At 38.5% G+C, this 22252-nt stretch overlaps 1 protein-coding gene across 7 annotated transcripts in view; it reads left to right on the forward strand.

The window, feature by feature from the left end:
* The window catches only part of SCLT1 (sodium channel and clathrin linker 1), a 238407-nt gene that overhangs the window by 41129 nt on the left and 175026 nt on the right, over positions 1-22252 (forward strand). The window lies entirely within an intron of this gene.

Here is a 22252-nt window from a genome sequence, read left to right on the forward strand (position 1 = left end):
TTCTATTTATCTTTCCCTTAGTAGATCTATATTATCTGTACTGTCAGTATTTGTTGGTGTGCCAGTGTTAACCATAACCATTGTAGGCATTTCAAACAAGTAGAGATTTAGTCACTTTCAGTTAAAATGTAGGTAAGATCATTGGTTTTAGAGTCATACCATAGCGGCTGAGATGCTGTGGTCAGGAATTTATGCTGCTGTAGCCACCACTACAGCATCATTTTCGTGAAGCTGAAAAACTTGACACTGGAAAGTAGGGTATGGGTTGCTGATTTCAAGAACACTCAAGTCTACCAGTTTTGCTTGCCATCAGTCATACCTATAGGAAAATCTTCTCAGCTCACTTCCACCTTCCATATCCCCGTCAAGTGCCTCTCACTGCTGAAACTAATCCCATACAGCACACCAGCTGCACGGAAATTTTGGAAATACAGTTTTAGAATTTTACTTACTGTAAAAGATGCTAGAATATAAAAAGGGATGAGAATGAAGTGAGTGCCAGTGGCCCATTCGTTCTGTTAGACAATAGGTACATTTCAGGTTCTTGTTCCCAGGTTGTGATATGTTTGATCAACAGAATTTTATTTTTTTTTAATTTTGAGGTAGTTGAATATATCTATCTTTTCTCTTATGGTTGTTGATCTTTGTCTCTAACAAATCCTTTCAGCCTCTGGTGATAAAGATCTTCTCTCACATTTTCTTTTAAAAATGTTCAGGATTTTATTCTGTTCCAGTTTAATTTTGAAGGTTATGTAACTGGACTGAGATCTGATAGAACTTTTGTTGTTGACATAAAACTAAACCAAAAAAATTAAGAAATCTTTTTAAAGTTTGTCATTCCTTTGTTTGCATTCTTCTATGTAAATCTCTTAACTAGATTTTCCATTTTTCTCACTTATTTCTGTTTTTTCCCATGAAAAGTTTTCTAACTTTTTTATGATGCACTATTCTTTTTCAACATATTTATGAGACAGGCTATGATCTTCCTAGTAAAGAGTATTACTAAGATTTTTGAATCACCAGTATATGTAAGTGAAGTTTGTATTTTAACGTTTTGGGGATAATACGGTGTTACATGAATTAGCCAATGATTTAGTCATGTCCTTTATTTGACTCTGTACTCTTCCTTTTATGTCCAGGTCTTTTGAAACCAGACCTCTAAAAATCTGCCTTTACCTTTTTAATAGTGCTGCAGTCATGGCTCATGAATGTATTTATTCTGAGTATAATAGGGAAATGAGAAAAAATGGATCCTGAGCTTGTTAAAAGGCACTTTAAATAACTTGAAATTTTATCAGGTTTTAAAGTAAACTCTCTGTCTTTAGGGCAGTATCCTGCTTTTAAATAAGCATTGCTGTTAAGGACTGCAAAATCAGAAAGAGTTTATCATTTTTAAGGAAAATATTTTAGATATGATCAGATCTGAATAATGGAAGCCAGCAGTGGCTTGGATTATACAGTAGTATGCAGTTCCACATTTTTGGGTTAGGGAAACATTCTACTACATTGTATATAGCTGAATATTACCTAGGAATTGATTACAAATAGAAAATAATGAAGTCATTTTATGAGACCTAGGAAGAGGTGAAAAAAATATTCGTTATATCATCCTCACTTTTAGTCTGTTCCTTGAAATTCAGTTCATGTTGAGAATATACTAGTTTTATTTTGTTTTTGTCTTATTTTCTTTAATATCATATTTCCTTCTCATAACTTGCCAAAGGAAGGAAATTGGGTTATATAGTGAATAAATATATGTACAGCACTGTCTGGCACTAAGTAAATACTACTTTTTTATTGTTTTTATTTTATTATTGAGGGTTTGAAAGACAATCATTGCCTCTGTAAGAGCTATTTTCCCTTCTTTCATAGTTCATATAACCCTGATTTTGTTCCAGTTTCATTGCGCTCAGAGGATATGAGCTTCTTCCACAACCTCAGGTGATAAATCTTTGATTATAACTTCGTGCACATTTCTTTTTGTCAGGGATTGGTTTAAATATAAACATGAGATTCACTTTTGTCCAATGAAGTAAGGGACAGTCTGTAATAGAGCCACTGGGAAGATTTTTTCACTGATAAGAGAGACTGGCAAGAAGAAAACTTACCTCCTTTCAGTTCCTTGTCATTTTCAGTTCAGTTCAGTCGCTCAGTCGTGTCCGACTCTTTGCAACCCCATGTACCGCAGCATTTTAGAAAGTGTTATGTTGAAGCTACTGTAGCTGTTTTGTAACCATGATAGTAGATATCAGAAATGCAAGGAGATGGGAAGAAGGGAAAGATGGGGAAACCTTTTGTCCTTAAATTACATTACTGAACTGCTGAAACAAATCTGGAGTCACTTACCTTCAGATTTAATATTTGGTGAAGTAATAAAACATGCATCCAATAATTCATAAATATTTATTGAGTACTTACTAAATTGTCATTGTTGTTCAGTTGATAAGTTATGTCCTTCTCTTTGCAAGCCCATGGACTATAGCACGTCAGACTTCCCTGTCCTTCACCATCTCCCAGAGTTTGTTCAGACTCATGCCCATCGAGTCAAGTGATGCTGTCGAGCCATGTCATCCTCTGTCTCCAGCTTCTCCTCTTGCCCTCAATCTTTTCCAGCATCAGGGTCTTTTCCAGTGAATGGGATCTTTGCATCAAGTGGCCAGAGTATTGGAACTTCACCTTCAGCATCAGTCGTTCCATTGAATATTCAGGGTTGATTTTCTTTAGGATGGACTAGTTTTATCTTCTTGCTGTCCAGGGGACTCTCAAGAGTCTTCTCTAGCACCATAACTCAATAGCATCATTTCTTTGGTGCTCAACCTTCCTTATGGTCCAGCTGTCACATCCATACATGACTACTAGAGAAACCTGTATAGCTTTGACTATACAGACCCTTGTTGGCGAAGTGTTATCTCTGCTTTTTAGTACAATGTCTAGGTTTGTCATAGCTTTCTTCCAAGGAGCAAGCGTCTTTTAATTTCATGACTGCAGTCATTGTCTGCAGTGATTTTGGAGCCCAAGAAAATAAAATCAGTCACTGCTTCCAATTTTTCCCCATCTATTTGCCATGAAGTGATGGGACTGAATGCTCTGTCATAGTTTTTTGAATGTTGAGTTTTAAGCCAGCTTTTTCACTCTTCTCTTTCACCCCCATCAGCAGTAGGCTTTTTAGTTCCTCTTCACTTTCTGCAATTGAGTGACATATCTGAGGTTGTTGATATTTCTCCCAGCAATCTTGATTTCAATTCTGAGTCATCCAGCCCAGCATTTCACATGATGTACTCTGCATATAAGTTAAATAAGCCGGGTGACAATATACAGTCTCGATGTACTCCTTTCCCAATTTGGAACCAGTCCGTTGTTCCATGTCCGGTTTTAACATGTTGCTTCTTGTTCTGCATACAGGCTTCTCAGGAGACAGGTAAGGTGGTCTGGTATCCCCATCTCTGAAGAATTTTCCAATTGGTTGTAATCCACACAGTCAAAGGCTTTAGTGTAGTCAATGAAGCAGAAGTAGATGTTTTTTGGAATTGCCTTGATTTTTCTATGATCCAGCAGATACTGACAATTTGATCTCTTGTTCCTCTGCCTTTTCTAAATCCAGCTTGTACATCTGGAAGGTTTCGGTTCACGTAATACTGAAGCCTAGCTTGAAGTATAATGAGCATAATCTTGCTAGCATGTGAAATGAGTGCAGTTCTATGGTAGTTTGAGCATTCTTTGGCATTGCCTTTCTTTGGGATTAGAATGAAAGCTCACCTTTTCCAGTCCTGTGGCCACTGATGAGTTTTGGAAATTTGCAGACTTAATGGGTGCACTGCTTTAACAGCATCATCTTTTAGGATTTTAAATAGCTTAGCTGGCATTCTGTCACCTCTACTAGGTTTGTTCATAGTAATGCTTCCTAATGCCCACTTGCCTTCATACTCCAGGATGTCTGGCTCTAAGTGTGTGATCACATGATTGCAGTTATCTGGATCATTAAGACTTTTTTTTTTTTTTAATAGTTTTTCTGTATATTTACACCACCTCTTCTTAATCTCTTCTGCTCACTGTTTCTGTCCTCTGTTGTGCCCATCTTTGCATGAAATGTTCCCTTGGTATCTAATTTTTTTGAAGTGATCTGTAGTCTTTGCCATTCTATTGTTTTCCTCTTATTTCTTTGCACTGTTCACTTAAGAAGGCTTTTCTCTCTCTCTTTGCTAGTCCCTGGAATTCTACATTCAGTTTGGTGTCTTTTTCCCTTTGTCCTTTGCCTTTCCCTTTATTTCTAATCTCAGCTATTTGTAAGGCCTCTTCAGACAGCTACATTGCCTTCTTGCATTTCTTTATTTTGGGGATGGTTTTGGTCACCACCTCCCGTACAGTGTTATGAACCTCTATCCATAGTTCTTTAGGCATTCTGTCTACCAGATCTAATCCCTTGAATCTATTTGTCACCTCCACTGTATAATCATAAGGGATTTGATTTAGGCCATACCTGAATGGCCTAGTGGTTTTCCCTACTCTCTTCAATTTAAGCCTGAATTTTGCAATAAGAACCTCATGGGCTGAGCCACAGTCAGCTCCCAGAAGTGTTTGCTGACAGTATAGAGCTTCTCCATCTTCGACCACAAAGAATATAATCAATCTGATTTCTATATTGACCATCTGGTGATGTCCATGTGTAGAGTTGTCTCCTGTGTTGTTGGAAAAGGGTATTTGCTATGACCAGTGCATTCTCTTGGCAAAACTCTGTTAGTCTTTGCCCTGTCTCATTTTGTATTCCAAGGCGAAACTTGCCTGTTACTCCAGCTATCTCTTGACTTCCTACTTTTGCTTTACCGTCTCCTCTGATGAAAATGACTTCTTTTTTTGGATGTTAATTCTAGAAGGTTTTGTAAGTCTTCATAGAACTTTTCGACTCAGCTTCTTCATCGTTCATGGTTGGGGCATAAACTTGGATTACTATGACGTTGAATGGAAATGAACCGAGATCATTCTGTCATTTTTGAGATTGCACCCAGGTACTGCATTTCAGACTCTTTTGTTGACTAGGAGGGCTACTCCATTTGTTCTAAGGCATTCTTACCAAAAGTGGTAGTTATAATGTAATTATATGGTCATCTAAATTAAATTTGCACATTCCCATCCATTTTAGTTCACTGATTGCTAAAATGTCGATTTCACTCTTGCCAGCTCCTGTTTGACCACTTCCAATTTACCTTGATTCATGGACCTCACATTCCAGGTTCCTATATAGTATTGTTCTTTACAGCTTTGGACTTTACTTTCACCACCAGACACATCCACAGCTGAGCAACATTTCCGCTTAGGTCAGCCTCTTCATTCTTTCTGGAACTGTTTCTCTGCTCTTCCCCAGTAGGCTTTGGACACCTACCAACCTTGGGGGCTCATCTTCCGGTGTCATATCTTTTTGCCTTTTGATTGTGTTCATCAAGTTCTCAAGGCAAGAATACTGATCTCCAGTGGGCCACATTTTGTCAGAACTCTCCACCGTGACCTGTCCATCTTCAGTAGCCCTGCAAGATGTGACTCATAGCTTGCTTGAGTTACACAAAGCTGAGACCCATGTGATCATTTTGGTTAGCTTTCTGTGATTGTGATTTTCATTCTCTTGGCTGTGGGATTATAAATCTTGCTTCCTGACAGGAGGGACTGGCTGTGGGGAAAACTGGGTCTTACTCTGGTGGGCAGAGCCATGCTCAGTAAATCTTTAATCCAATTGTCCGTTGATGCCTGAGCTGTTCTTCCTCCCTGTTAGTTGTTTGGCCTGAGGTGACTCAGTCATAAAATTGCATGCTCTATGATAAGGTTACTAGCGTGAAAGTGAAAGTCGCTCAGTCTTGTCCGACTCTTTGCAACCCCATGGATTATACAATCCATGGAATTCTCCAGGCCAGAATACTGGAGTAGATAGCCTTTCCCTTCTCCAGGGGATCTTCGTAACCCAGGGATGGAACCCAGGTCTGCCACATTGCAGATGGATTCTTTACCAGCTGGGCCACAAGGGAAGCCCGATAAGGCTACTGGTAAGGCCACTGGCAGCCTCCAAAAGAATTTATACCAACACGCACCTTTCAGGACTGCTGCTGCCGCTGCCCCTATCACCCCAGCAAGCCACTGCTGACCCACACCTCTCCAGGAGACCCTCAAACACTCACAGGCAAGTCTCTCTCAGTCTCTTGTGGGGTTGCTGCTCCTTTCCCCTGGGTCCTGGTATGCACAAGATTTTGTTTTTGCCCTCCAAGAGTTTCTGTTTCCCTCAGTCCTGTGGAAGTTCTGTTATCAAATCCCACTGTCTTTCCAAATTAGATTGTCTGGGCATTCCCAGTCTCTTTGCCAGATCCCTAGGTTGAGAAGTATATCATTAGTGTGTGTTGATAATAGCCTATGAACACAAAGTACTAGGTGTTATATATTTGAAATTTGGGAGGAAAGAGTTCTTGTGTATATTTATAAAAAAAGAAAAAATGAAGCCACTATTTTTCAGTACTTGTCCAAAAATGTTATTCTGTACTCAAAAACTTTATTTAATAGCAGAAGATGAATACATTTGCTCTGTTTTCCAATGAAAGAAAAGATATCTCTGGAATTCCATGGTAAACACTGCTCTTCTGGTGCTAGTTTATGTCTGTATACTGTGAGGAAAACCATCCTCTTTACTTAAAGTTTAATATTTTTCTTTCTAATAATCTCAGAGGTATACCTCTTATATAAACTCAGAGGTATCCTAATTTCTCTATATGTCTCTGTTTATGATAACTCTGTGTTTGTATATTTATGTATATATATGTCTCTTACCACACCCCCATAATTACTAGTCTCCAGTCACACTGGTCATCTTACTGGCTTCTTTAAAACTGGCACATGAATGTGAAAGTCGCTCAGTCATGTCTGACTCTTTGTGACCCCATGGACTATACAGCCCATGGAATTCTCCAGGCCAGAATACTGGAGTGGGTAGCCTTTCCCTTCTCCAGGGGATCTTCCCAACCCAGGGATCAAACCCAGGTCTCCTGCATTGCAGGCGGAATCTTTACCAGCTGAGCCACAAGGGAAGCCCAAGAATACTGGAGTGGGTAGCCTATCCTTTCTCCAGCAGATTTTCCTGACCCAGGAATTGAACCGAGGTCTCCTGCTTTATTGCAGGCGGATTCTTTACCAACTGAGCTATCAGGGAAGCCTAAAACTGGCAAACCAGTTTCTACTAGAAGCCCTTTTGCCTATCAGTATTTCTTCTGCCTGAAATGTTCTTCTCCAGACCTACACAGGACTGTCTCCTTCTCTTCGATCAGGAAAGCATTCCTTGACCATGTTATCCAGCAGTACTCCTCCTCCCAACTTTCATTTTTCTATTACCTAGTTTTATTTGTGATACCTATTACTACCAGAAATTATTTATTTGCTTGTCATTTTTCTACTAAAATATATCCTTCATGAGCTGCAGCCTTTGTCTATTCTGTTTACCATAGTATACCAAACATTGAAAGTGCTTGATATGTATTAAATGTTCAAATAATATTTTGGGGTGGATGATTGCAAATATTAGGATCGTAAGCACCTGTGTATGGGAATACATTTGGCTCTTTTTGCTTCAAGAAATAGAAACAGGTCATTCTAAGTAAGTGAGAGTGCATGATAAGGAGGAACACGGAATACAACTAGAATTAGGAAACATTAGGACCATCTCTGAGGATATGCTTCTTTTATTGGTTGTCTTATGCAGACTACATGGTCCCTCTCAGTAGTGGCACCCCTCTCATACAGCTGCTGTTCCTACTCTTTTAACCAAAAAGCTGATTCTCTGTTCTTTAATCAAATCCTGAAGGTACCCATTCTTGGTACTTTGGGTGGTTTAAATAATGGTCAGTACTTCTATTTGTCAGAGCACTTGATGTCAGTCAGTCTATGATAAGGCTACCCTTGAGAAATATGCAAAACTTTAGTCTAATTATAAACGTCTCTATGTAAAGAATATCCTGTGCTATTCCCCAGATCATGGGCTATTATCAAGGATTACTTAAGTCTGGGCACAGCAGACAATGTAACTATAACACATCCAGTTATAATTGTTGATGACATCACTCTGGTTGGAGAAGGCTTAAGTGAGAGGATGAAATTTGAGCAGATCCTTTAAGAATGAGCAGGAGTTCATCAAATGAAAATTTGTATGTTTATTAAAGTACAGATCATTTACAGTGGCCATATCCCAGCATATTTATATAGGGAATTATGCGCAAGACTGGAATAGTGGGTAGAGACCAGATAGTATAAGACCTTGCATGCTCATTTCAGTTCAGTTCAGTCACTCAGTCGTGTCCAACTCTTTGAGACCCCAGGAACTGCAACATGCCAGGCCTTCCTGTCCATCACCAACCCCTGGAGCCTGCTCAGACTCATGTCCATCAAGTCGATGATGCCATCCAACCATCTCATCTTCTGTCATCCCCTTTCCTCCTGCCTTCAATCTTTCTCAGTATCAGAGTCTTTTCAAGTGAGTCAGTTCTTCACATCAGGTGGCCAAAGTATGGGAGTTTCAGCTTCAGGATCAGTCCTTGGAATGAGTATTCAGGACTGATTTCCTTTAGGATTGACTGGTTGGATCTCCTTGCAGTCCAAGGGACTCTCAAGAGTCTAATCCAACACCACAGTTCAAAAGCCTCAATTCTTCGGCGCTCAGCTTTCTTTATAGTCCAACTCTCACATCCAAACATGATTGCTGGAAAAACCGTAGCTTTGACTACACAGACCTTTGTTGGCAAAGTAATGTCTCTGCTTTTTAGATCTGTCTAGATTGCTCATAACTCTTCTTCCAAGGACCAAGTATATTTTAATTTCATGGCTGCAGTCACCATTTGCAGTGATTTTGGAGCAAAATAAACAAAGTCTGTCCACTGTTTCCCCATCTATTTGCCAAGAAGTGATGGGACTAGATGCCATGATCTTAGTTTTCTGAATGTTGAGTTTTAAGCCAAACTTTAACTCTCCTCTTTCATGTTCATTAAGAGGCTCTTTAGCTTCTTCACTTTGTGCCATAAGGGTGGTGTCATCTGCACATCTGAGGTTATTGATATTTCTCCCAGCAATCTTGATTCCAGCTTGTGCTTCATGCAGCCTGGCATTTTGCATGATGTACTCTGCATAGAAGTTAAATAAGCAGGGGTGACAATATACAACCTTGAGGTACTCCTTTCCCAGTTTAGGAACCAGTTTGTTGTTCGATGTCTGGTACTAACTGTTGCTTCTTGACCTCCATACCAATTTCTCAGGAGGCAGGTCAGGTGGTCAGGTATTCCCATCTCTTTTAGAATTTTCTACAGTTTGTTGTGATCCACACAGTCAAAGGCTTTGACACAGTCAATAAAGCAGAAGTAGATGTTTTCTGTGAAACTCTCTCACTGTTCGATGATCCAACAGGTCTTGGCAATTTGATCTCTGGTTCCTCTGCCTTTTCTAAATCCAGCTTGAACATCTGGAAGTTCACGGTTCAGGTGCTGTTGAAGTCTGGCTTGGAGAATTTTGAGCATTACTTTGGTAGCTTGTGAGATGAGTGCAATTGTGCAGTAGTTTGAACATTCTTTGGCATTGCCTTTCTGTGGGATTGGAATGAAAACGGACCTTTTCCAGTCCTGTGGCCACTGCTGAGTATATGCTCAGTCAAGGAATTTAAACTTGTCCCACAGATGGTGTAGGGAGCTCTTCAGGGATTTTAAACAGAGGAGAGTGTACTGTTGAAGGATTGTACTCAGTGGCACTTCAGAATTTGAAAATTCCAATTTTTTCTGGAAAGAATATATATGAGTCACTGTAGAAGCAGAAGGGAAGCAACAGTTGCAGTTATCAGGCTGTTCTGTATTAATCCCCAAAGGAAACACTGCCCCATGGTGGTGATATCAATACCTTTACCCAGGAAGCTTGGACTTAAGGATGAATAAAGTCTGTAAGGTGAGGGGAGGCATGTAGAGGGGTTGTACAAGGCAGTTGTCTAGAATGTTTTGTGATTGTATTTGTCTTACTCTCTCTCCTCTCTTACAGAGTTCTAAAATTCCCTGTTCCCTCCCCTATTTTAAGATCTACAAAATTGAGATGTAGCTGTAGGGAATGGTATGTCAGATTAATAAGCAGCAATTTTTATTTTTAATACTATGTAAAAGAAATGGTGCATCTTACTATCAATGACAAGTTCAGTTCAAAAACAAACTATTAGAATTGTTTGATTCATCTTTGTCCACTCAAAGATTTAGAAAGTTGTCTTGCCTATTTATAATTGGTTAAAATTTCAGACCTGCAATTTCTGACTGGGTAATTTTCTTAGTACTTTAATCTGTCTGAAGCTCAGTTTCTTTCTTTTTTTTTTTTTTTTTAATTTGAAGTATAGTTGATTTACAATGCTGTGCCAGTCTCTGCTATACAGCCAAATTACATATATACATTCTTTTTTTATATTCTTTTCCCTTATGATTTATCACAGAATTTTGCAAAACAGTTCCCTATGCCATACATTGGGATCTTGTTGTTTATTCATTCTAAATGTAGTAGTTTGCATCCACCAACCGCAAACTCCCAGGACGTCCCGCCTTTCTCTCTCTTGGCGCCCACAAGTCTGTTCTCTAGGTCTGTGAGTCTGTTTCTGTTTGGTAGATGGATTCACTTGTGCCATATTTTAGATTTCACATATAAATGATGTCTTATGGTATTTGTCTGTCTTGTTCTGACACATAGTGTAATCTCCACTTGCATCCATGTTGCTGCAAATGGCATTATTTCCTTCTTTTTCTATCTTACTACTTGCAGTATTCAAAAGATATTTAAAAAGCATGTAGCATAATCATAAAAAATACAGACAATAAAACTGAAATCCAGTCCCAATCCCTCATTTCATAGATTAAGAAACTGAGTTTTACCTCGTGTGTATTCCAATTAGCATTCCATTGTGTATAGGTACCACATCTTCTTTATCCATTCATCTGTTGATGGACATTTAGGTTGTTTCCATGTTTTGGCTATTGTAAACAGTGCAGCTATGAACATAGAGGTGCATGTATCTTTTCGAGTTATAGTTTTGTCCAGGCGTATTGCCAGGCGTGGGATAGATAGATCATAGGGTAATTCTGTTTGTAGTTTTCTCAAGAACCTTCATACTGTTTTCCGTAGTGGCTGTATCAACTTGCATTCCCACCAGCAACATACGAGGTAAAACTCAGTTTCTTAGTCTATGAAATGAGGGATTGGGACTGGATTTCACTTTTATTGTCTGTATATTTTTATGACTATACTACATGCTTTTAAAATATCTTTTGAACTAATACTGCAAGTGGTAAGATATAAAAATAATAAAAAAAAAACATAACTTAAAAGGCATAGATACATAGTAATTTAATGTAAAGTACCATATTATAGTCAGAAACACTGTTACTTTTTTAAAAAATTCAGTTATATGGTACCTAGCATAAAATATAGTACAAGCCCTCTTTCCTTCTAGATTAATAGGCAGTTTGTAGATTGAAAGAGACAACAAAATGTGTAAGACATGAATACTTAAAAATTTTTTACTTTGTCTTAATATAAATGTGCAGGACTGGAAAAGGTCAGTTTTCATTCCAATCTCAAAGAAAGGCAATGCCAAAGAATGCTCAAACTACCGCACGATTGCACTCATCTCACACGCTATGCCAAAGAATGCTCAAACTACCGCACAATTGCACTCATCTCACACGCTGATGAAGTAATGCTCAAAATTCTCCAAGCCAGGCTTCAGCAATACATGAACCGTGAACTTCCAGATGTTCAAGCTGGTTTTAGAAGAGGCAGAGGAACCAGAGATCAAATTGCCAACATCTGCTGGATCATGGAAAAAGCAAGAGAGTTCCAGAAAAACATGTATTTCTGCTTTATTGACTATGCCAAAGCCTTTGACTGTGTGGATCACAAACTGTGGAAAATTCTGAAAGAGATGGGAATACCAGACCACCTGACCTGCCTCTTGAGAAATTTGTATGCAGGTCAGGAAGCAACAGTTAGAACTGGACATGGAACAACAGACTGGTTCCAGATAGGAAAAGGAGTACGTCAAGGCTGTATATTGTCACCCTGCTTATTTAACTTCTATGCAGAGTACATCCTGAGAAACGCTGGACTGGAAGAAGCACAAGCTGGAATCAAGGTTGCTGGGAGAAATATCAATAACCTCAGATACGCAGATGACACCACCCTTATGGCAGATAGTGAAGAGGAACTAAAAAGCCTCTGGATGAAAGTGAAAGAGGAGAGTGAAAAAGTTGGCTTAAAGCTCAACATTTAGAAAATGAAGATCATGGCATCTGGTCCCATCACTTCATGGGAAATAGATGGGGAAACAGTGGAAACAGTGTCAGACTTTATTTTTTTGGGCTCCCAAATCACTGCAGATGGTGAGTGCAGCCATGAAATTAAAAGACGCTTACTGCTTTTAATTTACTTTTGGAAGGAAAGTTATGACCAACCTAGATGGTGTATTGAAAAGCAGAGGCATTACTTTGCCAACAAAGGTCCGTCTAGTCAAGGCTTTGGTTTTTCCAGTGGTCATGTATGGATGTGAGAATTGGACTGTGAAGAAAGCTGAGCGCTGAAGAATTGATGCTTTTGAACTGTGGTGTTGGAGAAGACTCTTGAGAGTCCCTTGGACTGCAAGGAGATCCAACCAGTCCATCCTAAAGGAGATCAGTCCTGGGTGTTCATTGGAAGGACGGATGCTAAAGCTGAAACTCCAATACTTTGGCCACCTCATGCGAAGAGTTGACTCATTGGAAAAGACTCTGATGCTGGGAGGGATTGGGGGCAGGAGGAGAAGGGGATGACAGAGGATGAGATGGCTGGATGACATCACCGACTCGATGGATGTGAGTCTGAATGAACTCCGGGAGTTGGTGATGGACAGGGAGACCTGGTGTGCTGCAATTCATGGGGTCGCAAAGAGTCGGATACGACTGAGCAACTGAACTGAATATAAATGTGCACTTATTTAATTTTTTATATAATGCCTAAGATCTTTACTTTGAATAAGACTACTGATTATAGTTCTTTGTTGTCTTTTATACATAAACCATGAAAAATAGTTCGTTCTTTTTAACTTCCAGTTTCAGTTTCTTTGAAGAAGAGTGAGAACTTAGAGATCCTTTTGATCTCCTTTTGAATCTTTGATTTGATAATTCTTCTGACTTTTTATAATTATTTTACCTACCTCTAATTCAACAGCAGCTATTTAATAACTCATCTTTATTGAGCCTTTCATATTCAGCTTATGTTTCACAGGAAAAAACCCAACTCATTTGTACTTTTGTTCATTTGGGGTCATATTTAATTACATTGTACAATTATAGTAACAGTTTATGGCAGATATAGTAGATTGGCTTAACATCTGTTCCCCCCTCCTTTATTATAGTATACCTTCTTATACTGGAGAGTCTGGAAAACCAAAATCTAGTTCAGAATGTGAATTGAGTTCTGCTAATGATAATCGCATGTAATGACCTAAATCAGGAGATAAGTAGGAGGAAAAGCAGTCTGAGAATCTGTTTTTGTGGATGAGAATCTAACAAGTGTAGTGTGGCCCTAGTGCCAATAATTCTTGCAACTGCTTCTATCAAAGCTAAGTCAGGATGTTCCTGCAGGCATTACCACTGGCGGTACTTCCTGATCCCAGGATCTCAGCTAAAGAGGTGTGATCCTAGAATCATCAGTTGACATAGCTGCTTCCTGATTGTTCAGCTTCCTAATCATGGTCTGTGTGGTCTCAGCAAAACAGTTCTGCAGTATAAACCAATAAGATTGACTTTTTTTTTTTAAGCATTTGCACGAGAAAACAGAGATCAGCTAGTTGATGGTGACTGCAGACAAAGCAACTATGCAGAGAAATGTGGTTCTATTGTTATTAATAAGAATAACACTATTTTCACAAACTTTTATGTGATTTCATTTCTCCTCTTACTGTGAAACCATCCAAATGCAAGGAAACTTACTCCTTTTTCTTTTTTCTACCATTCTTACATTTTGACTTTGTTGTATATTTGAATAAATGCACCTAGGCCCGGAACTCTCTTACTGTCTTGTACATAATATATCTTCAAATGTTTTGTGTGTGTGTGTGCTCAGTCATGTCCGACTCTTTGCAACTCTGTGGGCTGTAGCCCTCCAGGCTCTGTCCATGGGATTTTTCAGCAAGAATACTGGAGTGGGTTGACATTTCCTCCTCCAGGGATCTTCCCAACCCAGAGATTGAACTGCATCTCCTCATCTCCTGCATTGCCATGCAGGTTCTTTGCCACTGATCGACTTGGAAGCCCCTAAATGTTTGTTGAACTTACTTAAATTGTTGTCGTCGTTTAGCTGCTAAGTCGTTTAGCAACGCTGTGGACTGTAGCCTGCCAGGCAATTCTGTCATAGTATTTCCCAGGCAAGAATACTGGAGTGGGTTGCCATTTCCTTCTTCAGGGAATCTTCCTGACCCAAGGATTGAACCCACTTCTACTACATTGCAGGTGGATTCTTTACCACTGAGCCACCAGGGAAGCCCTTACTTAAATTATTAATATCTAATTTTCAAGATTCATTAACCATACATAAAAAGTAATGCTTTGAAAAAGATTCCTTAAAATCTTTGCATTACTTAAATGACTTTATTTTTTCAATTATACTGCTAAGATCTTTGGAGAATTAGATAACATGTATTTACTTAGTATTTATAAATATTATATTACATTATATATTATTTCAAAGAAAACAAGGGCAAAAATAAGAGAGATATAAAAGATACAAAGAGCAAAGAACAAGTTTGAGTGTATATATATATATTTTTTTCTGCTTCTATTACTCATATATGAACCAACAGGTATATACTATGTTTTCAAGACCCATAAAACATTTTCATAAATATGGACTGTAAACCCTGTCCATCATATAAATGCATACATACAAATTGAGCGTAAATCACATCATAAATTAGAAATAACAGTATGTGGGTGTAAATTATTTCTCTTAACTACATTTTCAACTAACTCCTGATATAAAGAGGGATTGAAAATTAAAATTAAAAACTGCATAAATCAACAGCATTATCAGACTAGTGAGATGCACCCAAACTAGTGCTCAGAACATTTTTAATTAATTGTAAACAAGTTAATTAGAGAGTTTTGTTTGCAGTAGTGGCATCAGACTCCTGAGAAAAACTAGAGAATCTGGACAAATACTAGAAGATCTTGACAAAAATTTGACAATAATCAAATCTGTTTAAATGAATTGGAGTCACTGTAGAATTGTAGAGCAAAGACCTGGAAAAGAAAGAATGCAGGGATATGAATCTGTTTTGGGGTTACTTTTTGCTGGATGTATCTCCCTATGTTAGAAGTGAGGAGAGGTTGAAAATTGAGCAGAGCTTGAAGCAAATTCATGGAGCAAGAGAAATAAAAAGTGAAATTCAGGGCCCATCAGACTTGAGGGTGGGTGGCTCAGGAACATCCAGGCTTTGAAGTTAAGGATGATTCCCTCAAAATAAACTACTCCCAAAATGAACTGAAACATGACTCTGAATTATCTGAATCTTTGATGTTGGTACAGCATAATCAGGGATAATATCCCTCTCCACCTGAAAAAAAAGGAAAAGGAAGTCTTTTAGAGAAAGATAACATCATTGCTAGGCCTCAAAGTATCTCTGTAATTATTGGTGATATCTGGCTCATAATCTGGTGTATAAAGAGCTAGTAGCAGTAAGATTGAAGACAATATGATTGAAAAAAATCATAAACAGTATGCAATAGAAACAGACTCACAGGTTTGGTCTTTAAAATAATTATGAACTATGTTAAATGAGATAAGACACAGCTTTGAGAATTTCTATAAGAACTAAAAACTTAAGGACCAAATGAAGATTGTAGAACTGGAAAAAAAATGCGGTGAATGAAAATGAGACATTACTGAAGAGTTAATGGAATGCAACCCAAGTCAGAAAAAATTTTCAGAATGAAAACAATATTCAGAAGAGAGACAAGAGGATAGAACATGCAAAACATAAACTAAGAGACATATAGGATATAGTGAAAAGAATTAAAATTCGTTACAGCTTGAGTTCCAGAGAAGGCAGAGAGACATCAGTCCACAAATTAAAGACACACCATGTGTCATGAGCAGGATAATACAAGAGTACTATACCTAGGTACATTATTATGAAGTAATAGAAAACCAAAGATAAAAAAAAAAAATCAAGTAGGTAGAGATTATCTTCACAGTAGCAGCAATACCATATTAACTAACTTCTCAACAAAAATACTGGAAAACAGGAGACAGTGGAATATTTCTTTTAATTAATATATTTATTTTAATTGCAGGCTAACTGCTTTACAGTTTTGTGGTGGTTTCTGCCGTACATCGACATGAAGCAGCCACGAGTGCACATGTGTCCCACAGTGCTGAACCCCTCCTCCTACCTCCTTCCCCACCCCATCCCTCCAGTTGTCCCAGAGCACCAGCCTTAGGTGCCATGCTTCATTCATCAAATCTGCACTGGTCATCCGTTTTACATATGGTAGTATACATGTTTTAATGCCATCCCGTCCCACCCCCACCTTCTCCCACAGAGTCCAAAAGTCTGTTCCTTATATCTGTGTCTCTTTTGCTATCTTGCATATAGGGTTGTTGTTACCATCTTTCTATAAATTCCATATATATGCATTAATATACTGTATTGGTGTTTCTCTTTCTGACTTACTTTACTCTGTATAATAGGCTGCAGTGTCATCCACCTCATTAGAACTGACTCAAATACATTCTTTTTTATAGCTAAGTAATATTCCTTTGTGCATATGTACTACAGCTTCCTTATCCATTTGTCTGTTGATGGACATCTAGGTTTCCTCCATGTCCTAGCTAGTAAACAGTGCTGCAGTGAACATTGGGGTACACATGTCTCTTTCAATTCTGGTTTCTTCAGTGTGTGCTGAAGCAATCCTATTTCTGGGTCATATGGCAGTTCTATTTCTAGTTTTTTAAGGAATCTCCACACTGTTCTCTATAGTGGCTGTACTAGTTTGCATTCCCACCAACAGTATAAGAGGGTTCCCTTTTCTCCACACCCTCTCCAGCATTTGTTGTTTGTAGACTTTTTGATGGCAGCCATTCTGACCGATGTGAGATGGTACCTCATTGTGGTTTTGATTTGCATTTCTCTGATAATGAGTGACGTTGAGCATCTTTTCAGGTGTTTGTTAGCCATCTGTATGTCATCTTTGGAGAAATGTCTGTTTAGTTCTTTGGCCCATTTTTTGATTGGGTCATTTATTTTTCTGGTATTGAGCTGCATGAGCTGCTTGTATATTTTGGCAATTAATTCTTTGTCAGTTGTTTTGTTTGCTCTTATTTTCTCCCATTCTGAAGGCTGCCTTTTCACCTTGCTTATAGTTTCCTTCGTTTTGCAAAAGCTTTTAAGTTTAATTAGATCTTAAATCCCATTTGTTTATTTTTATTTCCATTATTCTGAAAGGTGGCTTATAGAGGATCTTGCTGTGATTTATGTCAGAGAGGGTTCTGCCTATGTTTTCCTCTAAGAGTTTTATAGTTTCTGGTCTGACATTTAGATCTTTGATCCATTTTGAGTTTATCTTTGTGTATGGTGTTAGAAAGTATTCTAGTTTCATTCTTTTACAGGTGGTTGACCAGTTTTCCCAGCGCCACTTGTTAAAGAGATTGACCATGGAATATTTTTAAAGTACTGAAAGAAAAACTGTTAATATACAGTTTTTTTTACCCAGTGAAATATCCTTCAGAAGAGAGGTCAGATGAAAAGAAATTGAGAACACTGTCTTTAGAAAAATTGAAGACAATCCTAAACAGATAATCTACCTAAAGAAAATATTAATAATTCCAGATGAAAGCTTAGCATTATAGGAAAGGGTAACTGTGCGAAAAGCCCAATGAATATCAGCTCTTCTAAAGTGATAATAATGTCTCTAAAATATCTATAGAGAATTAAATATTAGGTTGGTGCAAAAGTAATTGCGGTTTCAGACTGTGAACTTTGAATCATCATAACTAGGCTCAAACACATCTTTATTAATCAAAATGGGAATCATTACAATCAACACATTTTTGCTAATGAGAAGTAAGTTTGTTTATTCCTGTATCATAAAAATCCATGTCTCTGGATTCAACAAACTCTTGGAAAGCATTTTCTGCCTTGTGGAAGCACTTTCCCTGCAAAAAGTTGTCAAGATGCTTAAAAAAGTTGTGGTTGGTTGGTGAGAGGTGAGGTGAAATATGGCAGATGAAGCAAGACTTTGTAGCCCAGTTCATTCAACTTCTGAAGCATTGGTTGTGCAGAAGAATTGGGCCCTTTCTGTTGATTAATGCCAACCTCAGGCGTGGCTGTTCTTAGTACATCTCATTGATTTTGCTGAGCATACTTCTGAGATATGATGGTTTCACTGAGATTCAGAAAGCTGTAGTGGATCAGATGGGCAGCAGACCACCAAAGAGTGACCATGACCTTTTTTTTTTTTTTTGATGCAAGTTTGGCTTTGGCTATCTAGCTTCTTCTTGGTCCAGCCACTGAGCTGCGCGTGGCTGGTTGTCATATAAAATCCACTTTTGGACACATGTCACAATCTGATTGAGAAATGGTTCATTGTCGTTGCATAGAGTAAGAGAAGACACTTCAAAACGGCAGTGTTTTGATTTTCTATCTGCTCATGAGGCACTCACTTACCAAGCCACAACATGATAGCAATAAGATAAATTTAGAAAAAGGGTATTTGAAGTTAAAATATTCTCAGGTTCTAGCGTTGCCCAAAAGAGATATAATGCTAATTTATTTTAGAGTTTGATTATTCAGTGATGCATGTTATAATCTTCAAAAGTAAAGCAAAAGATCATGTAACTGCCAACCCAGATAATAGAGTAGAAAAATGGAGTAATAAAAAATAATCTATGGAGTAATAAACAATAATCTAAAAGCATGAAAGAAGAGAACAACCAATAACGGACAGGGCAAATAGAAAGCAAATACTGAAAAAGATATAAACTCAGATACATTACTAATTACATCAAATTTCAGTGTACTACATGCTACAGTTAAAAGACAGTGATTTATCAGAGGAATTAAAAAAGACACTTACATACTTCTTATCAGATTTCTAAAATACAAGAATATTGAATGGTTGCAAATAAGAGAATGGAGAATAGATAAACCATGCAAGTGCAAACTGAAAGAAAACGGGTAAAATTGGGCATATTAATAGTAGACCTTAATGTAAGAGAATATTATAAATAGTGATATTTCATAATGTTAGAAGATATGACAGTTTTAAATTTGCAAGAACGCAATTGCAAAGCCTCAGGATAGAAAATTTCCAATTTTCTCGGGGGTTTTTTTGTTTTTTTTTTTTTTAGTTTAGAAAAATTCAGTGATAGCCTTGAATGGCAAAACAGACAACTCCACCAGCTGGAAGGAAATATAAACAGATTGTTCCTCAGTAATTGAAAGAAAAACTCAAAAAATAGTATTTGAACCATGCAGTTAACATGGGTCATGGTGGAGAGCTCTGACAGAATGTGGTCCTCTGGTGAAGGGAATGGCAAACCGCTTCAGTACTCTTGCCTTGAGAACTCATGAGCTGTATGAAAAGACAAAAAGATATTACATGAAAGACGAACTCCCCAGGTCGGTAGGTGCCCAGTATACTACTGGAGAAGAGTGGAGAGATAACTCCAGAAAGAATGAAGAGACGGAGCCAAAGCGAAAACAGCACCCAGTTGTGGGTATGACTGGTGATGGAAGTAACGTCCGATGCTGTAAGAACAATACTGCATAGGAACCTGGAATGTTAGGTCCATGAATCAAGGTAAACTGGAAATGGTCAAACAGGAGATGGCAAGAGTGAACATCCACATTTTAGGAATCAGTAAACTAAAATGGACTGGAATGGCAAATTTAATTCTGATGACCACTATATCTACTACTGAAGGCAAGAGTCCCTTAGAAGAAATGGAGTAGCCCTCATAGTCAACAAGAGTTCAAAATGCAGTGCTTGGGTGCAAGTACTGAAACCCCAAATTATAAGACAGTTGTAGAAGAGCAAGAGACAAGCAGGATTGAAAGTGAAGTGAAGTCGCTCAGTCGTGTCCCACTCTTTGCGACCCCATGGACTGTGACCCACCAGGCTCCTCTGTCCATGGGATTTTCCAGGCAAGAGTACTGGAGTGGGTTGCCATTTCCTTCTCCAGCAGGATTGCAAACTGAGAGATTAACTGAGAGATTAAAACCCTTTCTCCAAATACTTCAGATACTAAAACAAATAAAAATTAACTACATATAGGTAGTCCTTGCTTTGCATATCAGTGCAGAACTCTGAAAAGGACCTTGCAAGGGCAAGGTGTGTCCAGGTTGACAGAATAGGAAAACCCTGAACTCAGCTTCTCTAACCACAGCAAAATTACAACTGTTTGAAGAGCAGCTGTCAATGAGAATCACTTGAATACAGCAGAACATATTTTTACAACTAAAGATACAAGGAAGGAACCAAAACAAGATGGGTAGAACTTCCCTGGCAGTCCAGTGATTAAGATGGCAGGCTTCCACTGCAGGGGGCGTGTATTCCATCCCTTGTCAGGGAACTAAGATCGTGCATGCTGCACAGAGTGGCCAAAAGATTAAGGGAAAAAAGGGGTAGGAGAGGGCAGAGATATAATGTAGGCACACCCTCAGGTAGGTGACCCACAAACTGGAGGATAATCACAGTCACAGAAGTTCTCCCGAAAGAGCAAAGCCAACGGGATTTGAATATTGGAGAGCCAGAGGAAACAGAAACTCCGCTCTTAAAGAGCACACACACAATCTCATTTGCTCTGAGTCCCAGAACAGAAGCAGTAACTGGAAAGGAACCTGTTAAGACCCACTTGCTTATCTTGTAGAGTCTCCTAGACAGGAAGGGGGCAACTAGGATAAAGAAACTGAGGCCAAAAAAGGTTAAGGAACATGTTCAAGGTCACATAGCAAACAAAGTGACAGATCCTGGCTTCTCATTCAGGAAGTTTGGATATACTGCAAGAAAATCAAACCAGTCAGTCCTAAAGGAAATCAGCTCTAAATCTAAATGTTCATTGGAAGGACTGATGCCGAAGCTCCAGTACTTTTGCCACCTCATGTGAAGAGCCAACTCATTGGAAAAGACCCCGATCCTGGGACAGATTGAAGGCAAAAGGAGAAGGGGGAGGCACAGGATGGGATGGTTAGATAGTATCCCCAACTCAAATGGCATGAATTTGAGCAAACTGGGAAATAGTGAAGAATGGAAAGCCTGGCTTGCTGCAGTCCATGCAGTTGCAAAGAGATACAACTTAGTGACTGAACAACAACAAATTTGCTCTTAACCAATAAGGGTTTTGTTTTTTAAAATTGAAGTATATTTGCTGTACAGTATTATGTGTTACAGAGGAACAATATGGTGATTCTCAATGTTTATACTTCATTTATTGTCTAGTCACTAAGTGGTAACCGACTGTTTTGTGAACCCATGGACTGTAGCCTACCAGGCTCCTCTGTGCCTAGGATTTTCCAGGCAAGAATACTGGAGTGGGTTGCCATTTCCTTCTCCAGGGGCTGTTCCTGAACCAGGGGTCAAACCCACGTCTCCTGCTTTGCAGGTGTATTCTTTACCACTGAACCATCTGTACTTCATTTATTTGTTGTTGCTGTTCAGTCGCTAAATCATGTCTGACTCTTGTGCAACCCCATAGACTATAATAAGCCTGCTAGGATCCTCTGTCCATGAGATTTCTATACAAAAAATATTGGCGTGGGTTGCCATTTCCTTCTTCAGGGGATCTTCCTGACCCAGGCATTGAACCTACATCTCCTTCACTGCAGGTAGATTCTTTACTGTTGAGCCACCAGGGAAGCTCCATACGTCATTTATAGTTAATATAAAATATGGGCTGTATTCCTTGTGTTGTACAAGATGCTTTCTTAGCTTATTTTGTATCTAATAAATTGTACCTCTTAATCCACTACCCCTATACTGCATCTCCCCCCTGCCTTCACCCCACTGGTAATGAGATTATTGCCTTGTGACTTGTATTGTATGTGATGAACTTTGTTTTCACTAAAGATGTTTTTAAATTTCAGATTGTATTTTTCTAGTTTCAGTGGAGATTGTAGTATTAGTAGGTAATTCTGTTTAGATTTTTCTATAGGGATGGATGGAATTCCTTTGAGAAATTTTTACCTTGA

This window comes from Bos taurus, chromosome 17, assembly GCF_002263795.3.
Source record: "Bos taurus isolate L1 Dominette 01449 registration number 42190680 breed Hereford chromosome 17, ARS-UCD2.0, whole genome shotgun sequence".
In the NCBI taxonomy this organism is placed as follows: Eukaryota; Metazoa; Chordata; class Mammalia; order Artiodactyla; family Bovidae; genus Bos; species Bos taurus.